Below are 21,881 nucleotides of genomic sequence, written 5' to 3'. Positions count from 1 at the left end.
GGTTGGAGTTCAAGGGGGCACTAGTCATTTTCATTCATCTTTCCAGTTCCAAACGGTCCCAAGCGTATCTGTATGTGTGTGTGTGTTAAATTAACTAAGTAGTGAGGTAGTGTTCATGGGTTCAATGTCCATTCAGAAACTTGATGGCAGAATGGTAGAAGCTGTTCCTGAATTATTGTGTGTGTGCCTTCAGGCTTCTGTACCTCCTTCCTGATGGTAACAATGGGAAGAGGGCATGTCCTGGGTGGTGGGGGCCCTTAATGACGGACCTTTTTGAGGCACGACTCCTTGAAGATGTCATGGGTACTACAGGGGCCAGTACCCATGATGGAGCTGACTAATTTTACAACTCTTGCAGCTTGCTTTGATCCTGTGCAGTAGCAACCCCCCCCCCCCCCTCCCAGCCAGTGATGCAGCCAGTCAGAATGCTCTCCACGACTGGTTGGCATCCATCTGTCTCGAAGGACAATGGGTGATGATGATCATCACAAGCCTGGGCAGAAGGTATGGAGATCCTGAGATGTCCAGTTGCCAAGATCCCCCTCTCGGCCTCACCAGTGTAGTCCAAAGGAAACCTTGTGAAGCAATTTGTTTGGCTTGGCTACGGGAGCTGCCGGAAGGATGTTCGATGATGTCCAGCCGCCTCAGGGACTCCACTCCGGATTTGCTGTCTGGGTTTACTCCCGTAGCCTTCGTCTCTCCCGAGGCTGCCCACGGGGCAGTGGGGCTATTTACCCATAGCTGGGGATCTGGATTACGAGCACCAGGGCGTGTCCACACACCAGTGAGCCTGGGTAGTAAGTGAGCAGGGGCCAGACCTCCTCCCCATCCTCTGTAGTTCAGCCTGAGTCCAAAAGGAGTTCAGCTTCTGTGTTTCGCCAGCGAGGAGGCAGAACGTCAGGCTTGCTGTTGGAGATGCTGTGTACTAGCAGGGAGAGACTTGCGCGCATTCAGCTCTCCTTTTCGCAAGACCGCTAGCCAGTAGTGGAAGCTGAAAGTGAGAGTGACAAGCACTACCTACTACACTACCACTCTAGATGCACCACAACAACCATTTTCTCCAAGGTATATCTGTAGAAATTTGAGTGTTTTAGGTGACGTATCTAATCTCCTCAAACTCCTAATGAAATATAGCTGCTGACTTGCCTTCTTTATAGCTCTATCGATATAGAATTGAATTACTTGTGTCCTTTACACATGAGGGGTAAAAATCTTTATGTTACATCTCTGTCCAAATGTACAATGTGCAATTTATAGTAATTTATAATAAATAGTATGTACAACAGGACAGTCAATATAACATAGAAATACAGTTGTGTCAGCCTGAATTAATCAGTCTGATGGCCTGGTGGAAGAAGCTGTCCCAGAGCCTGTTGGTCCTGGCTTTTATGCTACAGTACCGCTTCCTGGATGGTAGCAGATGGAACAGTTTGTGGTTGGGGTGATTAGGGTCCCCAGTGATCCTTCAGGCCCTTTTTACACACCTGCCTTTGTAAATATCCTGATTCATGGGAAGTTCACATCTACAGATGCGCTGGGCTGTCCACACCACTCTCTACAGAGTCCTGTGATTGAGGGAGTTACAGTTCCCGTACCAGGCAGTGATGCAGCCAGTCAGGGTGCTCTCAATTGTGCCCCTGTAGAAAGTTCTTAGGATTTGGGGGCCCATACCAAACTTCCTCAACCGTCTGAGGTGAAAGAGACGCTGTTGTGCCTTTTTCACCACATGGCTGGTATATACAGACCACGTGAGATCTTTGGTGATGTTTATGCTGAGGAACTTAAAGCTGTTGCGACCAGGCTAGGTCCTCAGAGATATTGAGACCCAGGAACTTGAAATTGCTCACTCTCTCTACTTGTGGCCCCTCTGAGGACTTGTGTGTGTTACCTCGCCTTGCCCTTTCTGAAGACTGTGAGAAGCTTCTATCTGAACCCGTTCCAGACGCAAGTAGATTGAGGTAATGCAAAGGGTCAAATAATGTGCTTGAGTTGCAAACTACAGGGCAGGTGGACATGTAAAGGGCTGTGACAAGGTGGAGAGACCAGGAGTTCATCTTTATCGTGAGAGACCAAGAGTTCATCTTTATTGTGTAAAAGATCCGTGCAAGAGTCTGATAGCAGCAGGAAAGAAGCCTTGAGCCTGGAGGTGCAAGTTCTCTAACCTTCTGCCTAATGGAAGGCGAGAGAAGAAAGAGTGGCGAGGTTGGAGGGGGGCCTTGCATGCGCTGGCTGCTTTCCCAATGCAGGTGGAGGTGTAGGCAGAGTCACTGGAGGGGGGGCTGGATCTTGTGATAGATTAGACTACCGTACGAATCTGGATAGGATGGCTTTGGAAGGATTTGCCATTGTAATTTCAAAATGTAGTTCCAATTTGTAAATCGGGATCATTAATGTTGAGTTCCCTCCAATAAATGAAAGTTTAACTGACATATTTATCACAAGCATGGTTGGTCCTGAATAGCTTCTTGCATGCGCAAGTACCGCCTTGGGGCAAACAAGGATGGGTTGCCAAAATTGTACCTGTTCCAATGCAAGTTATTAATGAGTGGTACCGGTGGGCCCTCAGGAATGCTACCCATGCCACGTGCTGCTGAGGCTAGAAATAGGAAGATTATACAGTTTAACACGTGGCTGAGGAATTGGTGTGGGAGGAAGAGCTTCAGAGTTTTGGATCAATGAGCTGTCTTTCAGAGAAGGTGGGACTTGTACAGAAGGGACTGTTTGCACCTGAGCTGGAGGTGGACTAACATTCTTTTTTTAATATTCTTTTTATTTTTTTTATTGCAAACAAACAAAAAACAGCACATCCACAAAAACCACGACCTTAACAAAATCAAATTAAATATTGAGCAGCAAAAGGGAGAAAAATACAAAGACAAAAGTAAACATACACAGCAGGGGTGTACCTCACCAAAAAACCTCAGTCCTCACCCCGTAAGAAAGTCCAATACAGGGCCCCATATGCTTTCAAAGATGTCCCCTCTGTCCTCATTACATAGTCTCAGTCTCTCCAAATGTAAAGTATTTGCCGGTTCTCTCAGCCACAGATCATACGTAGGCATGGAGTCCATTTTCCACATTTGCAGGATTAACTTCTTAGCAATCACCATTCCAAATGATACAGCCATTTTTTCATATGTATTGGCTGAAGATAGGGAGCTTGTTGCTCCAAGGATGGCTATGAGCGGGTCTGGTTCCCACCGCTTCCCAAAAGCCTCAGAGAAACAGTGAAAAAGTGGACTAATATTCTAGTGGGAAGTTTTGTTAATGCTCCACAGTGGGGTTTAAACTAGAGCTGCAGGAGGAAGGGAACCAAGGAGCCAGAACAGTTAGTGGAAAGGTTGTGCAGACAGATGTTGGAATGACCTCAGACAAAGTCAGGAATCAAAAGGATGAGCATGGTGTGACTAGTGTCCTGAGCTGCATATATGTCAATGCAAGAAGTATCGTAGAGAAGACAGATGAGCACAGGGCATGGATCAACACCTGGAATTATGATATTATAGCCATTAGTGAGACTTGGTTGCAGGAGGGGCAGGACTGGTGTGACTAGTCAGGGCAGTGCTCCGTCAGAGCAGACGGGAGAACTCATCTAGTGAGGTTTTATGGGTGGAACCATGTAATAAGAAAGATAGCTACGTTAATGGAATTTACAGGAACAAATTTGTAGAGCGATCACAGACAGTTGCAAGAAACCCAAGTTATTAGAGGGAATGAGATAGGGCAGGTGATAAAAGTTTGTATAGCAGAACACTTTGCATCTCGTGACTACAATGCCATTAGTTTCAAAGTAAATATGCAAAAAGATAGGTCTGGCCTGCAGGTTGAGGTTCTAAATTGGAGAAAGGGTATCAGAAAGGATTGGGACAGGCTGTTTTCTGGCAAAAGGTGTGTTTGGTAAGTGGGAAGCCTTCAAGTGTGAAATTTTGAGAGTTCAAAGCTTGTATGTACCTGTCAGAATAAAAGGTTAAGATAACAGGTGTAGGAACCCTGGATTTTCAAGGTAGATTAAGGCCCAAATTAAGGAAAAAAGGCAGGTGTGTAGGCAGGTAGGAACAAATGAGGTGTTTATGGAGTTTTTAAGAAATCAAAAGGGGTAAAAGAAGGTCTGAGGTTGCCCAAGCAGAAACCTAAGAAATTCTACAGACGTGTTAAGAGCAAAAGGATTGTAAGAGGCAAAAATGGTCCCTCTGAAAGATCAGAATAATAATCCCATGTGTGGAGCCAAAAGAGATGTGGGAGATCTGAAATGTTTGCACCTCAGGAGACAGACACGGGGTCTTTAAAAGTGAGGCAAATCTGCATCATTTTCATGGCCATGATACAGATTACAGAGGAGGCATTGTTTGCTGTCCTCAGGCAAATTACAGGATAAAGCCCCAGGGCCTGACAAGATATTCCCTCAGACCCTGCTGGAGGCAAGTGTACAAATTGCCAGGGCCCCAGCAGAGATATTTAAATCATCCTTAGCGACAGGTGAGGTACCAGAAGACTGGAGGACAGCCAATGCTGTTCAAATAGTCATAGTTATAGTCATAGTCATACTTTATTGATCCCGGGGGGAATTGGTTTTCGTTTCAGTTGCACCATAAATAATAAATAGCAATAAAACCATAAATAGTTAAATAGTAATATGTAAATTATGCCAGTAAATTATGAAATAAGTCCAGGACTAGCCTATTGGCTCAGGGTGTCTAACCCTCCAAGGGAGGAGTTGTAAAGTTTGATGGCCACAGGCAGGAATGACTTCCTATGATGCTCTGTGTTGCATCTCGGTGGAGTGAGTCTCTGGCTAAATGTACTCCTGTGCCCAACCAGTACATTATGTAGTGGATGGGAGACATTGTCCAAGATGGCATGCAACTTGGACAGCATCCTCTTTTCAGACACCACCGTGAGAGAGTCCAGTTCCATCCCCACAACATCACTGGCCTTATGAATGAGTTTGTTGATCCTGTTGGTGTCTGCTACCCTCAGCCTGCTGTCCCGGCACACAACAATATTTCAGATAGGCTCTAAAAATAAACCAAGAAATTATAGGCTGGCAAGCCTGACATCAGTGGTGAGAGAGTTATTGGAAGCTATACTAAGGAACTGGATGTATAAGTAATTGGATAGACATGGACTGATTGAGGATAGTCAGCAAGGCTTTGTGCGTGGCACGTCATGTCTAACCAACCTTAGAGGTTTTCAAGGAAGTTGCCAGGAAAGTGGATGGAGGCAAGGCATTGGATGTTGTCTACATGGACTTCAGCAAGGCTTTTGACATGGTCCCACATGGGAGTTTGGTCAAAAAGGTTCGGTCACTCAGCATTCAGGATGAGGTAGTAAATTAGATTAGACATTGGCTTTGTGGGAGAAGCCAGAGAGCGGTAGTAGATGGTTGCCTCTCTTGACCGGAGGTCTGTGACTAGTGCTGTGCCACAGGGATCGGTGCTGGGTCCTTTGTTGTTTGTCATCTATATCAATGATCTGGACAATAATGTGGTTAACTGGATCAGCAAATTTGTGGATGACGCCAAGATTGGGGGTGCAGTGGACAGCGTGGAAGACTATCATGGCTTGCAGTGGGATCTGAACCAACCGGAAAAATGGGCTGAAAAATGCAAGATGGAATTTAATGCAGACAAGTATGAGGTTCTGCACTTCGGCAGGACCAACCAGGGTAGGTCTCGCGCAGTGAACGGTAGGGCACTGAGGGGTGTGGTAGAACAAAGGGATCTGGGAATACAAGTCCATAATTCATTGAAAATAGTGCCACAGGTAGATAAGGTTGTAAAGAAAGCTTTTGGCCTATTGGCCTTCATAGAGCAAAGTATTGAGTACAGGAGATGGGATGTTGTGTTGGAGTTGTATAAGCTGTTGGTGAGGCCTAATTTGGAGTATCGTGTGCAGTTTTAGTCACCTACCTACAGGAAAGATGTAAGTAAGGTTGAAAGAGTAGAGAGAAAATTTACAAGGATGTTGCCGGGTCTGGAGGACCAGAGTTATAAGGAAAGATTGAAGAGGTTAGGACTTTATTCCTTGGAATGTAGAAGGTTGAGATGAGAATTGTTAGAGGTATACAGAATTAAGGTCCTGGATAAGGCAAGCAGGCTTTTTCCACTAAGGCTGGGTGGGACTACAACTAGAGGTCATGGGTTAAGGGTGAAAGGTGAAATATTTAAGGGGTGCATGAGAGGAAACTTCAGTCAGAGGGTGGTGAGAGTGTGGAACAAGCTGCCGGCACAAATGGTGCATGCGAGCTCGATTTCAATGTTTGAGAAGTTTGGACAGGTACATGGATGGTAGGGGTATGGAAGGCTATAGTCCCGGGGCAGGTCAATGGGAGTAAGCAGTTTATAATGGTTTGGCACACTGAATGGCCTGTTTCTGTGCTGTACTTTTCTATGATTCTATGACTATTTAAATTCATTTCTATCGTACTGAGCAACAAACAACTGATGTCTGCAGTGACATTTAATTTCCTTATTGGCATCATTCTGATGACTATGCTCTCAACACTTGGACTCCTGCCAAAGTTCAATCAGGAATAGATTATTGTGTTGAAATGTTGCGTTTTAGAGGGTCATGGGTTGACAACCTAAAAGTCAGCCTGTGGGGCCCGCAGCAGCAACTTGCATCTTGGTATAATTATAGTAATTAGCCTTTATAATGTGAGAAATTGAACACAATGTCCTACTGCAACTATATACTGTTTTAGTCAAACTGCACTGGAGTATTATATAGTCTTGGTTTCCTTATTTAATAATTACATGCTAAAGGAAAAAAGCACATGATAAATATACTTCATTGTTGAATCCTGTTATGGAAGTTCAGCAGGCCGAGTTACAGGCTACTCATACAAACTGCTGTAGGTCAGGCAGCATCTGTGGAAATGAATAAGCAGTTGACGTTTCGGAATGAGGACTGGACAAGAAGGGGGAAGATGCCAGAGCAAACTGCCACTGTTCTCAGGGTTTCCATTTCCTAGTCTCCTGCCGTTTCATAGGAGCAGGAGCCATTCAACTTTGTCCGACCAACCCTGATTAATCAAGGATTAGTCAGGTCACTAAAAGTGTGTGGGGAAAAGGCAGAAGAATACCTATCAAACTCCACTTTAAATACACCCAATGACTTGGCCTATACAGCCGTGGCAATGAATTCCACAGATTCACAATCCTTTGGCTAAAGAAATTCCTCCTTATCTCTGTTCTGAAGAGATTACCTTCTATCCTGAAGCTGTGCTCTCTGGTCCTAGACTCTCCTACTATTGGAAACATCCTGTCCATGTCTACTCTGGGCCTTGCAATCTATTTGTGCCTTGATGCATCTGTTCATGACAGCAATGATATAAATTAACACCGCACAGTCCTCGTGCAGACAAAAATCCTGTCTTCACCCAGTGACACTTACCACACTAAATGGGACAGACTCAAAGCAGTTCTGGTGGTTCAAAACTAGAATCAAGTTAAACACAACCAACCCAGTCCATACAAACTGTGTTAGGTACAGGTATTTCCTTAATATAGGCTTTCAGCAGCTCTGAGAGGAGTCTTTATTTACCTGGTGTCCATCTGGGGAGGAAATCCAGTGGCCTTGTAATCCAAAATGACCAAAATATCGTCAGTGGTTAACTGTGCTCTGAAATGACTGAACAAGTATTGGACCATTACTGGTAGCCAGCCACCTTAATTCAAGTTCCCATTCCCACACAAACGTGCCTATCCACTGCCAGGTCAAAGATGACGCAAATTCGAGGAACGGCATGTCCTACTGGGCAGTCTCCAACCTGGCAGCATGAGGCATCAAATCAAATCAAATTCTCAAACTTCCAGGTAGCTTTCTGTCCCTTGTGCTTTCTAATATTGAGCCAATTATGTATCCACCTGGCTGGCTCTCCCTGGATCCCTTCTGATCTAACCTTCCACACAGGATCTTATCAAAGGCCATAGGTCCATATGGACCAGGGGGTTCCTAACCTTTATATATTTATTGTAAGTAGGATGCTGTGCACAATTCTGATTTGATGGAGGCAGATGTGAGAAGCACGGAGGAACATCTGGAGAAACTTCTGAAATGCCTGGTTTGCTGCCGCTGCTACTGTGCGATCGAGAATCTCCAGAGGGAAGGACCCAAAATCCTGGGATTTGCCTGCTGCTGGTGGCCGGGGCTGGGGTCGAAGCACTTGGCAGGGATGGTGCTCGGTGTCGGAAGGCTGGTCAGAGGCTTGAAGTTTTCGGACGACTCAGAGTCGGACTGTGTTCGGGCATAGCAGGGAGAGTTTTCTTCCTTCTCCCGTCTGCGTGAGATGTGGGACTTGCGAGAGACTTTGAACTTTTTTTACCGCGCCCATGGCCTGTTCTTCATCAAGTTACGGTATTGCTTGCACTGTTGTAACTATATGTTATAATTATGTGGTTTTTGTCAGTTTTTCAGTCTTGGTCTGTCCTGTGTTTCTGTGATATCACACCAGAGGAATATTGTAACATTTCTTAATGCATGCATTACTAAATAACAATAAAAGAGGACTGCGTGTCCTCATAATCTAATCTAAGATAGTGCAGAATAGGCCCTTCCAGTCCTCCAAACCACGCCGCCCAGCAATTTCCCGATTTAATGTTAGGTTCATCACGGGACCATTTACAATGACCAATTAACCTACCAAGCAGCACGCCTTTAAACTGTGGAAGGAGACCGCGTGATCACGGGGAGAACGTACAAACTTCTTACAGGCAGCGGCAGGAATTGAACCCGGGTCGCCCGCACTGTAAAGCATTGTGCTAACCACTATGCTACCGTGCCGTCCCTACCATTAACTGAGGGATCCGTGGACCCCAGATTGGGAACCCCCGTAGATGATGCCCCCTGCACTGCCCATATCAATCACGTAGTTTACCTCTAAAATAAGCTCTAACAAACTTGTGAAACACAATTGTCCATGCACAAAGTCATGCTGGTTGTTCCCGGTCAGTCCTTGTTGATCAAAAGTGTTCATAGATCCCATCTCTCAGAACTCGCTCCGGTAATTTGCCCCATCGTTGGTATCAGGCTCACCAGCTGTAATACCAACTGTAATTCCCCGATTTGTCTACGCTGACTTTTAAGTGACGGTACATTAGCCAACCTCCAGTCTTCCAGATCTTCACTGGAGCTAATGATGCATTCATTTATTTTTAGATGCAACGTGGAGTAGGCCCTTCTGGCCTTTCAAGCCACGCTGCCCAGCAATCCTCCAATTTAACCCTAGCCTAATCATAGGACAATTTGTTATGACCAATTAACCTACCAACCGGTACGTTTTTGGACTGTGGGAGGAAACCGCAGCACCCGGAGAAAACTCACGGGGAGAATCTCTGCAAAGGCCTCTGCAATTTCTTTCCTAGAAAGGCCGGAAGGTGCACTCAGTCGGGCCCTGTGCATTTTTCCATGTTTAGTATTCTTTAAGACTGCCACTACCTCATCCATGGTTATTTTTACATGGTCCAAAACATCACAACTCATTTGCCTCACTTCTTTAGCTTCCATGGTCTCAGCCTGGAAACTGTCATTAGAAGTCTCACCCATCTCCTGTGGCTGTGTGGACAGATAACAATGCTGATCTTTAAGGGTACCATTTTTTTTCCCTAACTATCCTCTTACTAAGTTTAAAAAAAGTAAATGTTATTATTAAAGTAGATATATGTCAATATATACAACCCTGCGAGTCATTTTCTTTTGGCCATACCCAGCAAATCTATAGAATAGTAACTATAACAGGATCAATGAAAGATCAACCAGAGTGCAGAAGACAATAAATTATGCAAATGCAAATAGAAATAATGAGAACGTGAGATAATAGGATTAAAAAGTCCTTAAGGTGAGATCATTGTTTGTGGGAAAGTAAATGAATGGGCAAGTGAGTGTAGTTACCTTCTTTAGTTGAAGAGCCTGATGGTTGAGGGATAGTAATTGTTCCCGAACCTGGTGGTGCAAGTCCTGAGGACCTTGTACCTTTGGCAGCAGTAAGAAAAGAGCCTGGTCTGGATGGTGAGGATTTCTGACGATGGATGCTGCTTTCCTACGACAGCGTTTCATTTAGATGTGCTCAATGGTTGGGAAGGCTTTACCTGTGATATACAGGGTCAAATCCACTACCTTTTGTTGAATTTTCCATTCAAGGGCATTGGTGTTCCCATACCAGGGCGTGATGCAGCCAGCTCATACACTGTCCACTACGCATCCATGGAACTTGCTCTTAATATACTTGTAGAATCTCTTGGTGGGTTCCTCAGCCTTACTTGCCAAATCCACCTCTTTTCTGTCCTCTTGATTTACCTGCTAACTTTACTAATACTCAAGTGACCTTCTTTCCCTGTCCTTTGTTCTGTTGTTCCCTGCATTTCTGTCTGGCCAACAGCATCCTCCCAGACCCTGGTGAGGGACTTGACATCGTTCTGACTAATACAGATCATATTTCCAAAATCTGCAGTGTTTTTGCTTTCAGAAACTATCTGTAAAGTAATAGGGTTATTTCAATCCCAAATGTTAACTGGGATTCCCTTCGGTTTGAAGGACATGGGGGAGATGGGTGGGGAGGCAGGGGAGTGGGGAGATGCTGTTAGAATTTTTAAATTTCTTGCTACCAGTACAAAGGTGGTTCTCTTGGAGAAGAGCAACACTGAACTTGATCTTAGCCAGGTGAATGGCTGGAGTGTCAGTCAACGAGAGAATATTTTGGAGATTTTGACTACAACTCAAATTGTTCGTGATAAATATGGAAATTATGGATGAGAACCGTCCAGAAATATTAAGGTCTGAAATTGGGCTAAGGCCGATTTCAATGTAATGTGCAGGATCAGATAAATCTTATAAGTTAGGGCGTGAAAGGCAGGAGAATGGGGTTGAGACGAAAATGGATCGATCATGATCAAATGGCAAAGCAGACTCGATGGGCCGAATGGCCTGATTCTGCTCCAGTATCTCATGGCCTTAAACTGAGGCAACTACTTGCTGGTAAATCAAAATCTAACAAGTGGAATTATTCAAAAGTGGATTTACAAGAGTTCAGAACCAATGACTTCCCACAAGAGTGATAGGTAAGGACAGAAAAGTAAAGGAATTCTGGATGTCAAGAGAGTTCTATGTGGGGGGGTCAAGAGATAAAAATTGACAGACCCTTCAGGAGCAGTATGTGAAGGGTACAGAGCAGGAAATTGGGATTGCAGTCAAGCGTTTCATATTTCATGCATGAGGATAACTAAGGAAAGTGCAGGGCCTGTTAGAAATCAAATGGGTAATCTGCGCATGGGTCAGCAGATGTAGGTGAGGTATTGAATGATTGCTTCTTATCTGTATTTACTGAAGGAATGGACTTTGTAGTTGGGGAATTCCATAAAGGGGCAGGGAGGTTCAAGAACTTACTGTAAATGTTAAAAGGAAGAGGTATTTGCGGTCTTGGCGGGTTTAAAGATGGATAAATCCTCAGGACATAATGACTTATATCCCAGTCTCTGATGGGAGAGAGTCCAAAAAGGAGATAACTGTGGTGTTGGACAGCCTTTAATCTGTTGGCCACAGTTGAGGGACTAAACGACTAGACACCAGATGTGCTACCATTTATTCAAGCAGGGTAGTGGGAGCAAGGTTGTAAGTCTAATACCAATGTTAGGGAAGTTTTCGGAAAAAGTTAAGGCACAGGATTAATGTATTCTGGGAAAGCCAAGGATTATTTGTTGAAGGAATGACCTGTCTGGTCAGTTTGATTCATGAGGGCAGTCTGGTTGATGTAGTCTACATGGGCTTCGGTGAAACTTTTAACAATGTGCCACTTGGGAGATAGATCCAAGAGTGATAGAATCCATCAGATCCAAGTCAACTGGCTTGCTAAGAGAAGCATAGGTTGATGGTGGAGTCTTTTCTGTTGATCAGTGTCAAAACAGCCAAATTAAATCCACTGTGATTCAATGTTGTAAAACAATAAAGCATGAAAACTTCCAAGGGGATGAATACTTTTTATAGGCTCTGTACGTGTATATAATATACATCTTTCATCATCATCATCATCAGGTGCCATGCCCAGTTTAAGCTTTGACGGCCATGGCCCACACACTCCTGTTTTGGGTCAAGTGGATCAACTCATTGGTTTTCATTTCCAGTTCTCTGGCTGCTGTCTTCATCACCATTTGTCTTTGTCTTCCTCTTGCTTTCCTCCCTTCAATCTTTCCCACAATTACCATGCACTCTAACTCCTCTTTCCTGATGACATGTCTAATGAAGTTACGTTGCCTTTTCATGATCTCATACATTATTTCTCTTTTTGTGTTTGCTCTGTTCATGACATCCTCGTTAGATATTCGTTTCGTCCATGATATTCTTTGCATCCTCCTCAAAAACCACATTTCTGCTGCTTCAATTCAATTCCTCATGTTACTAGATATTGTCCAACATTCTGAGCCATATAACATAACTGGATAAACGTAACATTTCAGTACTGTGAGGCGGGTTGTCATGCCTAGTTTAGTATTGGTCAGTATAGTCTTCATTCTCGTAAAGGTGTCTTTTGCCATCTCTATTCTTCTTTTGATATCCATGTCACACTCGCCATCTGATGTCACCCAGCTTTCTAAGCAGCAAAAGTTCTGTACTTGTTTTATGTCTTCCCCGTTTATTCTCAGCCTGCAGATAGGATTCTCCTTCTTTTTGGATATCACCATACATTCTGTCTTTTCGCAATTGATAGATAGACCCATTTTTGCACTTTCTTCAACAATTGTATCAATTAAATTTTGTAGGTCTTCCTTCGTACTTGCAATTAACACAGTGTTATCTGCATATCTGAAATTATTGAAGTTTTCACTGCCAACTTTGATTCCCAAGATGTCTCTTATTTTTTGTCATATTGTTTCACTGTACGCATTAAATAAATCAGGGAAGAAAACACACCCTTGTCTAACGCCTCTCTTGATTTTTATAAACTAATTGACTTCTCCGTCTATTCTTACAGCGGCAGTTTGTTCCCAGTACAGATTTCTGATTAGGTGGAAGTCTTTCGAATCTAGATCTAAAGTTTTCTGTAATATTTCAAATAACTTTTGTGTAGTGGATAAAACAAACAAACAAATCTTTTTGCACCTGAATAGCTCATTCTGATAGTATCCTTAACATCAATATTGCATTTTTTGTATCTTTGTCTTTCACAAAACCACATTGTTCTTTACCCATTTCAGCTTGTATCTTACTTTTAGCTCTTGTCATCAAAATTCTTAGAAGTATCTTGGTGATATGACTCATTAAACTTTTGGGCCTATGTAATTCACATTCTATTGCTCCAGGTTTCTTAAGAAGAATGATAAACACTGATTTTTTTCATCTCTTTTGATATTATTCCAGTCTCATAAATGTCATTGATTAAATCAGTAAGTTTTTCAATTCCATAATCTTCAAGGGCGATAATTTGTTCTATTGCTAATTCATCAGGACCTGCTGCCTTTCCTTTCTTCATCTTATGTATTGCATTACAAACTTCAGATTTTAAAATACTTGTACCTTCAATCTTTTTCTTAGTTTCTGGTTTTTCACCTCAATCATCTTCAAACAATTCCCGAATATACTCAGTCCATCTGTTCATAATCTCATCTTTTTCCATGATAATGGTAGCGTCCTTTGCTTTCAAACATCCACCTGAAGAACAGAGGAGCTTTTTACCAGTGATAGTCTTGATTTGTTGATGTAACCTTTTTGGATCAGTAACAGGGATTCTTTCTATTTGCTCACATTCCTGGTTTAACCATTCTTATTTGGCTTTTTGACATAAGTTTTTAACTTTTTTATCTAAGGACTTACGTTCTATAGGATTTGCTTTCTTCCATCTCCTTTCTTTCTATATACATCTCTAATAGATTATATGGTAGTGAGACAACATTTCTCCGAACCAGGGTGTATAGCGCAGTAGTACACATAACACACACTCATATGATAACTTATGATGGTAAGGATAAAATCTACAGATGAATAACAAGCAAAAGTGCATAAATTAAATATTGCAAAGTATGGAACAGATTAACCAGTGACACTTCAAAAATGATGCGGCAGGGAGATCAGATAGCTAATGGCCCGAGGGAAGAAACTGTTTCTCATCTTGACCATTCTTGTCTTTCCAGTTTGTTGGTAGAAAGTCAAAGGGGATGATGGATGGGTAGGGTTCTTAATAATACTCAGGGCCCCGCGTACGCAGTGCTCCTGATAAATGTCCCTGATGGATGGTAGGGAGTCCCCTATGATCCTCTCAGCTGTTCTCACAGCCTTTTGTAGGGATTTCCGGCCTGATACTCAGCACCACACGGAGGTGCAACTTGTTAGGGTGCTCCCAATGGTGCTCCTGTAAAACGCAACATGCTATGTAATATATTAGGGAGATTTAAGAGACTCTTAGATAGGCACGTGGATGAAAGAAAAATTGAGAGTTATGGGCTATCTTAGATTGTAGCAAATGTTTATATAGATAGACACAACATTGTAGGCAGAAAGGCCTGTAATGACGATAGTCTGTGTTTGCTTCAATATTCTGTGTGACACATGGTTCCATCGAAGTGTATGTTAGAATGAGCGCACACTGTCTCTGACTGTACTCTGGTACCTTGGCTGGGACATAGTACATCCCATGGATGGTCTGAGGGCCACAGACGTAAGCACTCAAAGTTAATGTTGTCAGAGCTGGCTGACTACACAAATATCCCATTTATTGATAGGACAAATATGTTTATAAGTGTGTATGAGCCGCTCAGTGGCAAAATAACTTGGCTGGTATCTGATGCCTGTTTTGTATGCGGGCAAATTAACACAGCTCCATTGTCTGGTGTTTGGCTGATGCTTATATGAGCATGTCATGCCAATCATTTCTGTTCACCAGCGCCCTACTGTTAGATATTGCTCTATAGACAGTTTGTTTACAAAACTGTCCTATTAATTTCAAACTCATTACAGCTAGCAATTTATATTCAAGCTGGTCTTCCTGAAGTCTGGTTCTCATATGAATAATTGGCTGCATTATCGGTTGCTCCTGAATCCCTAACATGGTGTACCACAGGGACTGGTGCTGGGACCCTTACTGTTATGAGCATTAATCATTTGGAGGTAAGTGCAGGAGAGATGTTTCCCATGGACATGGAGGATTGGTGGTATGGTTAATTAATGGACAGAGCGACGGCAGGGATGGAATTTAATTACTTATTAGTGTGCGGCTGAGTAGTTTTCTTTGGAGCAGGGGAAGCTGGGCGGGGGGTGGTCATATACTAAATTTAGGGACCTAGATAGAAACTTTTCCTCAGAGCAGGGGTGTCTAAAACCATAGAGCTGAGGTTTAAGGTGGGAGGTGATGAGGTGTAGTGGAGGTGGTTGGGGCAGCATGGTAGAGTAGTGGTTAGCAGAACGCTTTATGGTACCAGAGGACCCAGGTTCAATTCCTGCCACTGCCTGTAAGGAGTTTGTACATTCTCCCCGTGACCACGTGGGTTTCCTCCAGGTGCTCCGGTTTCCTCCCACAGTCCAAAGACGTACCAGTTGGTAGGTTAATTGGGCGTTGTAACTTGTCCCGTGATTGGGCTGGGATTAAATTAGAGGATTGCTGGGTGGAAGGGCTTGAAGGGCTTACTCCACACTGTATCTCGATAAATAAATCAAGGATCTGAGGAAAAATTTTACCTGCTAGAGAACAGTTGGAATATCAAATGCACTGCTGATTAAATCTTGGAAGTGGGCAATTTTAAGTGGCTAAGTGAGTACCTGAATCACCAAGGCACAGCAGGCTCAGGTCGAGGTGCAGAAAAATGAAATCAGCAAGAATGGATGCCTGAGAGTACGCACAGACATTGTGGGCTGAAGGATCTTCCTGGCACTCTGACTCTAATCTGAACTGTGGCGTCAGTGCTTAGAGCCTGCAAGCGATTTTCATGTTGCAGGTAACTTTGGCATGTGTTAGCCGCAATTGCTTGTTCATTGATGCAAGGAGTGCTGGGATGACTGTGTTAAATATTGCAGGTATAATTGATAGTGTTGGATCCTGGCAACTTTGCGACCCAAAGGTTCTTTGGAAGTTGAGAATGAGGCATAAAACTCGTTGCGTACAGCTGTTTTATTCAATGTGACAAAAACAAAGAGTTGAACCAAAAAAGAGCCAAGAAAACAAAGAAAAAGGGAAAAAACTGGCCAAATCGTATTCGGACTAGAAATACCGAAATTCCAATGGTAACAGTTAACCAGATTCAAGTGACATCACACCTGGCACAAAAAACTTAGAAGCTTCTAGAAAAATACAGAAGCAACTGTGCAAAAAATACTGAACAATGACATGTACATACTGTAGGCAATTATGTAAATTACAAGCAAGCACAGGAAAGTTAAAGAGAAAAAAACGAGGAAAGATTACAATTCTGCACCCTCAAATATAAGGCCAGGTTCAGGAACTGTTATTACCCTTCAACTGTTAGACTCCTGAGCCAGAATGGATAACCTCACTCACCTCAACTCTGAACTGATTCCACAACCTGTGGACTCACTTTCAGGGTCTCTACACCGAGCACTGAGCACCATCTCTGCCGAACGCTTCGACCTCAGCCCCGGCTGCCAGCAGCAGGCAAAGCCGAGGATTTGGGGGCCTTCCCTCCGGAGATTCTTGATCGCACAGTAGCAGCGGCAGCGAACCAGGCACTTCAGAGGTTACTCCAGATGTTCCTCCGTGCTTCTCACGGCTGTCTCCATCAAATCAGAATTTAACAAATACGATATTTCACCGGAGAGGCTACGCGCGCTGTGTCATGCCGCCATCTTCTCCTCCCGCCTTTTACGTACTTTGAGAGGATCAATAAAGTTTGTGCACTTTGAGAGGCATGATAAAGGTAGCGCATACACAATGGTGGGACCCTTGTGAATGGAACGGAGACTGCTTGGTGTACATACGTCAGACCCTTGAAGTTGTCAGGACAGTTATATAAAGTGGTGAAGAAAACATACAGGATGCTGCATGTATGGGTGAGGCATAAAACATGAAAGAAGGGCAATACAGTACAAATATATAAAAATGTTGGTTAGGACACAGCTGGTCACCACATCATCGGAAGCATGTGACTGCACTGAAGAGGGCGCAGAGTAGATTCCAGAAGGTCGGGTGGGTTGGAATGTTTTGTTTTATCAGGAAATGCCTGGGATGCTGTGTTTGTTTTACTTGAAGAGGAACCATCTGAGATGACCCAATTTAGGCTATACAAAATTATAGCGTAGATAGTAGGGAACAATTTTCCCCTTGTCAGAGAAGTCTTAAAATTGAGGGCATGGATTGAGTATTAAAGAGAAAGAGGTTTAGAAGGAGATGTAAGAAATTTTTTTTTCACCCAGGGAGTGGCTGAAATCTGGAATGCACTGGCTGAGGAGGCAGTGAAGGCAGATTTTCATATTTTGATTTGTTCTGAATGGACTTGGTGACCTAGTGAGCCTCCGCAGCCTCTGGGATTGAGAATTCCAAAGGTGCACCACCATCTGAGTGAAGAAGTTTTTTTTTCTTGATGTGGCAGGTGAAGTTTAATGCAGAGAAAGTTTGTGTGTGTGTGTGTTTCTGACTCCCACATGCATTGCAGTTACATCACAGCCTAGAGATCTGAATGCAAGTTAGGTTCAGCACAAGATCTTACTCTGTAGTCTTATTTTAAAAGCCCCTCTGGTAGAGAGGCCTTCCCATAACCCAAAGTGACCCTAATTTTAAATGTTAAAAACTGAGATTATTTTTCAGATGCAATTTTGGGGTACTCATTACCTGTTGTTGCTCTTTATGACACAGTGGGCATTTTTTTTTTGCTGTTTCCTTAACCACTTCCCTGTTCTTACGAAGCCGAGTTGTTAGCTCGACACTCAACCCAGCTCGGCATGCAAAGGGCCGGCTGGATTTTGAACCCAGGACTATTCGCCTCAAGGTCCAGTCCTACACCACCGGCCAGCAATTACTTGAGTAGACCTGGAATTTTTGGTCTACCTGAACCCCAGCAGGAAACCGAGAATCTGTGCAGTTTCTATAGGAGACTAGTAATTATTTAAACCAGCTAGATAAATTGCAAAAGAGAAGGAGAAAGAGAACCAGTTTTGTTGAGATGCCCAAAGGAATGCCTTAGGTGCCGGATGCATCTGGTGGAACAGGACGAAGTTTACATATTAACCTAATATTGGCTAAAGTTTGAAGACAAAATGTGAAGCCTGCATCATAGCATTATCACACCTGGTTTCAACAGTTCTGGGGAGAAAGCCACGTGTTGAATTCTCTTTTAAATTGACAAGTGTGGAGAAGCCAACAGATAATGCTGGTCAAGGAACTACGAAGGAAAAAATTCTAAAAGGTTGTAGACTAGTTGCCTACAATGACTGTTCGGAGTCTTACAAAGCAGCCATCGAAGCATTAGATCTTGTACCCAATAAACTAATGGCAGCTATTACTTTAGTGCGAGCAGCTTTTTCAGCGAGCTGTACCAGTAACTCTGAGGTACTAAAGCAGGTGAATTGAAAGCCTATATCAATACATCATACATTTGGGAAAATGCTCAGTAGTTACACTTGACAACTAATATGTGAGAGAACTTGTCCATGGAGTTTGCTTTGGATTTATTCAAATTAGGAAATGGGGGAAATTAAACACCAAGTCTCAACAAGAATGAAACACACTTGGGCCGAATAGCAAGGTATTTTCCCCAATCTTACCTAAAGCAATTTGTGGTTGTGCAGGGTGAAGGAATTTGTGCCTTTGGCATGCACTCAGGATCTAACTTTCATGTGGGACTCATCCCACTTCTCAAATTCCTCCTCACGTTCTCAATTGCCTGATTTATACCAAGCTAATATTACTCTAGAGCAGGAGTTCCCAACCTTTTTTTTAATGCAATGGACCCCTACCATTAACTGAGGGGTTGGTGGTCCTCAATTTGGGAGCCGCTTCTCTAAAGCTTTACAACTGCCAACAGTGCTTTCTGACTTTTCAGTCTTTTCTAAGCTCAACCCAAATGGATTGTCATTGTACACCACTGTCTTAAACCATGGCTGTTTCTCACCACTGCACAGATCTCCTTCCTGTTGGCTCTGGAGATGATATTGTGAAGGAGATTTTTTGCAAGTCAAGAATAAGGTGCAACTGTTGTGGTTACAGCTGCTTTATTAGGTGTTGGAAACAAATAATAGTAGAACACAGCAGCAGGTAACTAACTCTTAACTATAACCAACTGACTCTAACAAAGAACCTTCCCCATAGTAACTCAGCAGGCCAGGGAGCATCTACAGAAAAGAGTAAAGAGGAGTCTCAGCGTGAAACATTGACAGTTTGTTCTATCCACAGATACTGCCTGGCCTGCTGAGTTCCTCCAGCATTTTGTGTGCATTGCTTTGGATTTCCAGCATCTGCAGACTTTTCTCATGTTTGTGAACCTTCCTCGTGGTCCTTTTTTATACTGGAAATTGGTTTAACCTGGACAGACAACAAATAAAGTCTTTATTTATGCTGCCATGACATCTCGGGCATATGGACAGAACTACAGATCTGAAAGAACTACGCTGCAAATCACTGAAAATCCACTGAACATTTACTAGTGAGTAATTATATAAACATGTAAGCAAGCATATTGAAAGTTAAACTGTAAGAAGCATTACAGTAACAATTTAACCCCAAATCCAACGCTTATTAATTGTGCTCCACTGCCAGCTTTGCCTGTACTGTTTAAATGTTGAGTTCCCAGCTTCAGTCATATTTCTTGGTAATAGCTGTTAGATCATTCCCATTTGTTTTTGCTCGTCTATTTATATTGCAAGTGGCTTCTCTGTCCTTTAATTCCCTTTGACGTTCCCAAGCTTAGTTCAAACTTTCCCAATATCTCTGGCAAATGCCCACGAGGATATTGGTTCCCTGCCCTGCTGGGGGACATCCCACCTCATTTTAACAGGGGCCCATCTGCCTCTGAAACCTGAACTCCCCCCCTTCCTTTAGTGCCTTCCAACCACACTGTCACTTGCTCCGTACTGGCTGATTCGTGATACCGAGGCAGTTTGTGATTTTTATTCTCTACTCTTCCAGATTCTTGCTCGCAATGTTACTGTTACAAATGTCAGTCGCGCCCTTCCCTTTCAGGGAACTGCAACTTTTCAATGATATTGTTGAAGCTGGTTCCAGGAAGAAAGCTTGTCATTCTGAAACCAGTTCAATAGTCAACAATGTGCCTGTCTGTTTTAACACATTGCACTTTCAGCCTTCCTTGCCTGTTATACAGTTGAGTGTCTTAACAGTGCAATGCCCCCGGGACTGACTGCACTCTTCTAAGCAAGCGTCACCACCAGTAGGACACCAAAAGAGAGGTGGGGGAGGGGGTGGAAAAACGGTCCTTCAGATTGATTCAGAGTGTGCCAACGTGACCTGCCTGCTCACACTTGATCTGTGCTGTGACCACCTTATTGTCTCTATACAAATACCAAGATAACTTAAGTTTAGACAACAACTTAAATTATATTATCGTGCATAAACTCACTCAGACCGCCTATCCAACTTGTAATACTGAAATAAGGGATCAATTGGCCAAATGATTGATTCTCCTCCGCACTACCCTTGGCGTGGGTATCTTCCTTGCAATAAATAGTCTCCATAGTTTTTGCTGCTTTGCATTCGAAGCACTTCATTTTGATGCTCTTATCAGCTCAAGCGGTTGCATTAGCTCTGGCTTATCTGGCTAACATATGTCAGCATTTTGTTGGCTCTGGTCCAAGGCATCATGCTTTATTGCCCTTCTCTCATAAACAACTTGAACCCATGCCTCTGTCTTTGTCCTCTCTGAATCAGAACAGATCAGCAAGTTGCTGGGTTGGAGTTACTTCAGTCCCAGACAGACGACCCTATTCCTAAACTTGCATGTTCTATATAGTCAAAGGACATCTCACAAACAACTCCTTGTTCAACGGACCATCAGTAGCGACCTCATCGTTTCCACTTTTAATTGCTTTGATCCAGCCATTCCTTAGCAAAACCAGTTCACAGAATGGAGTTTGCTGGGCAGTCTCACTGGATGGTGGCCTCCATTCCTCCCACCACATGGCAAGAACAAAGATATTTGGTTTGCCCACTTCCACTGCCCTTGACCTATTTCAGTTTGATATTATCTTTCATATCTTCACTCGATCACGACCAGCAGCATTGCGCAGTAAGGTCAGACTTGTTCATGTTTGTGTTCTACTTGGGTAGCTCACAACCCAAAGGCATGAACATGGAAATTTTCTAAAACCACACACACACACACACACACACACACACACACACACACACACACACACACACACACACACACAAACAAAATGCTGAGGGCAGTATGTGGTGACGTATGTCCTTCGATAAATTTACTTTGAATTTTGAATCCTCCCATAAAAGGGCTGTCCTACCTTTTCCTTTACTGATGCCTGCTGGATCCACCTGCATGTTGAGGTTCAACGACCTTGTCTCCTGGAACATCCATGTTACACGATCTCTCACCATTTTCAAACTGCTCGGCTTTTCTTTTGCGCTCCAAAGTGAATAGCGTTACTTTTATTTTGTCGCACTGCATTGCACCTGCCATCTTGACTGCTTGCACAGCTTGCCCATTTCCTTGATGTCTGTTGGTACTCACCTCCCTATTTGGATTCCTTGGAAATGTGCTATGTAGCAAACTCAACCTAACTGCTGACGTAGGGGTCGTGAATGGCCAAAGATGGATCACAGTCTTCCATCTTGCAAAATAAATGTTTATTCCCATCTTCTTTCTCCCTTCTAACCAATTCTTAATCTACACTACTACCAGATTATCACCGTCATCAGGACTTCCTGGCTTGGGGTCCATGAACCTCTTGTTATTGGTCCATGACATAAAAATGGTTGG

At 43.3% G+C, this 21,881-nt stretch overlaps 1 protein-coding gene across 4 annotated transcripts in view; it reads left to right on the top strand.

Annotated features, from left to right (window-relative positions):
- The window catches only part of LOC140204895 (beta-1,4-mannosyl-glycoprotein 4-beta-N-acetylglucosaminyltransferase-like), an 80,426-nt gene that overhangs the window by 38,457 nt on the left and 20,088 nt on the right, over nucleotides 1–21,881 (top strand). Inside the window, exons 2-3 of one of the 4 annotated variants that reach the window (XM_072271813.1) lie at nucleotides 7,985–8,358; nucleotides 19,325–19,574. The exons of 1 other annotated variant lie outside the window; for it this stretch is intronic. The gene's annotated coding sequence lies outside the window, so the exon portion shown is untranslated. Of the gene's footprint in view, nucleotides 1–7,981; nucleotides 8,359–19,324; nucleotides 19,575–21,881 lie in introns of all 4 variants that reach the window. 2 more of the 4 variants (XM_072271815.1, XM_072271814.1) reach the window with 2 other exon arrangements.

Source organism: Mobula birostris, chromosome 11, assembly GCF_030028105.1.
Source record: "Mobula birostris isolate sMobBir1 chromosome 11, sMobBir1.hap1, whole genome shotgun sequence".
Taxonomy (NCBI): domain Eukaryota; kingdom Metazoa; phylum Chordata; class Chondrichthyes; order Myliobatiformes; family Myliobatidae; genus Mobula; species Mobula birostris.
Note: the sequence above shows the minus strand (reverse complement) of the source record. Positions and strands in the feature narration are given on the sequence as shown.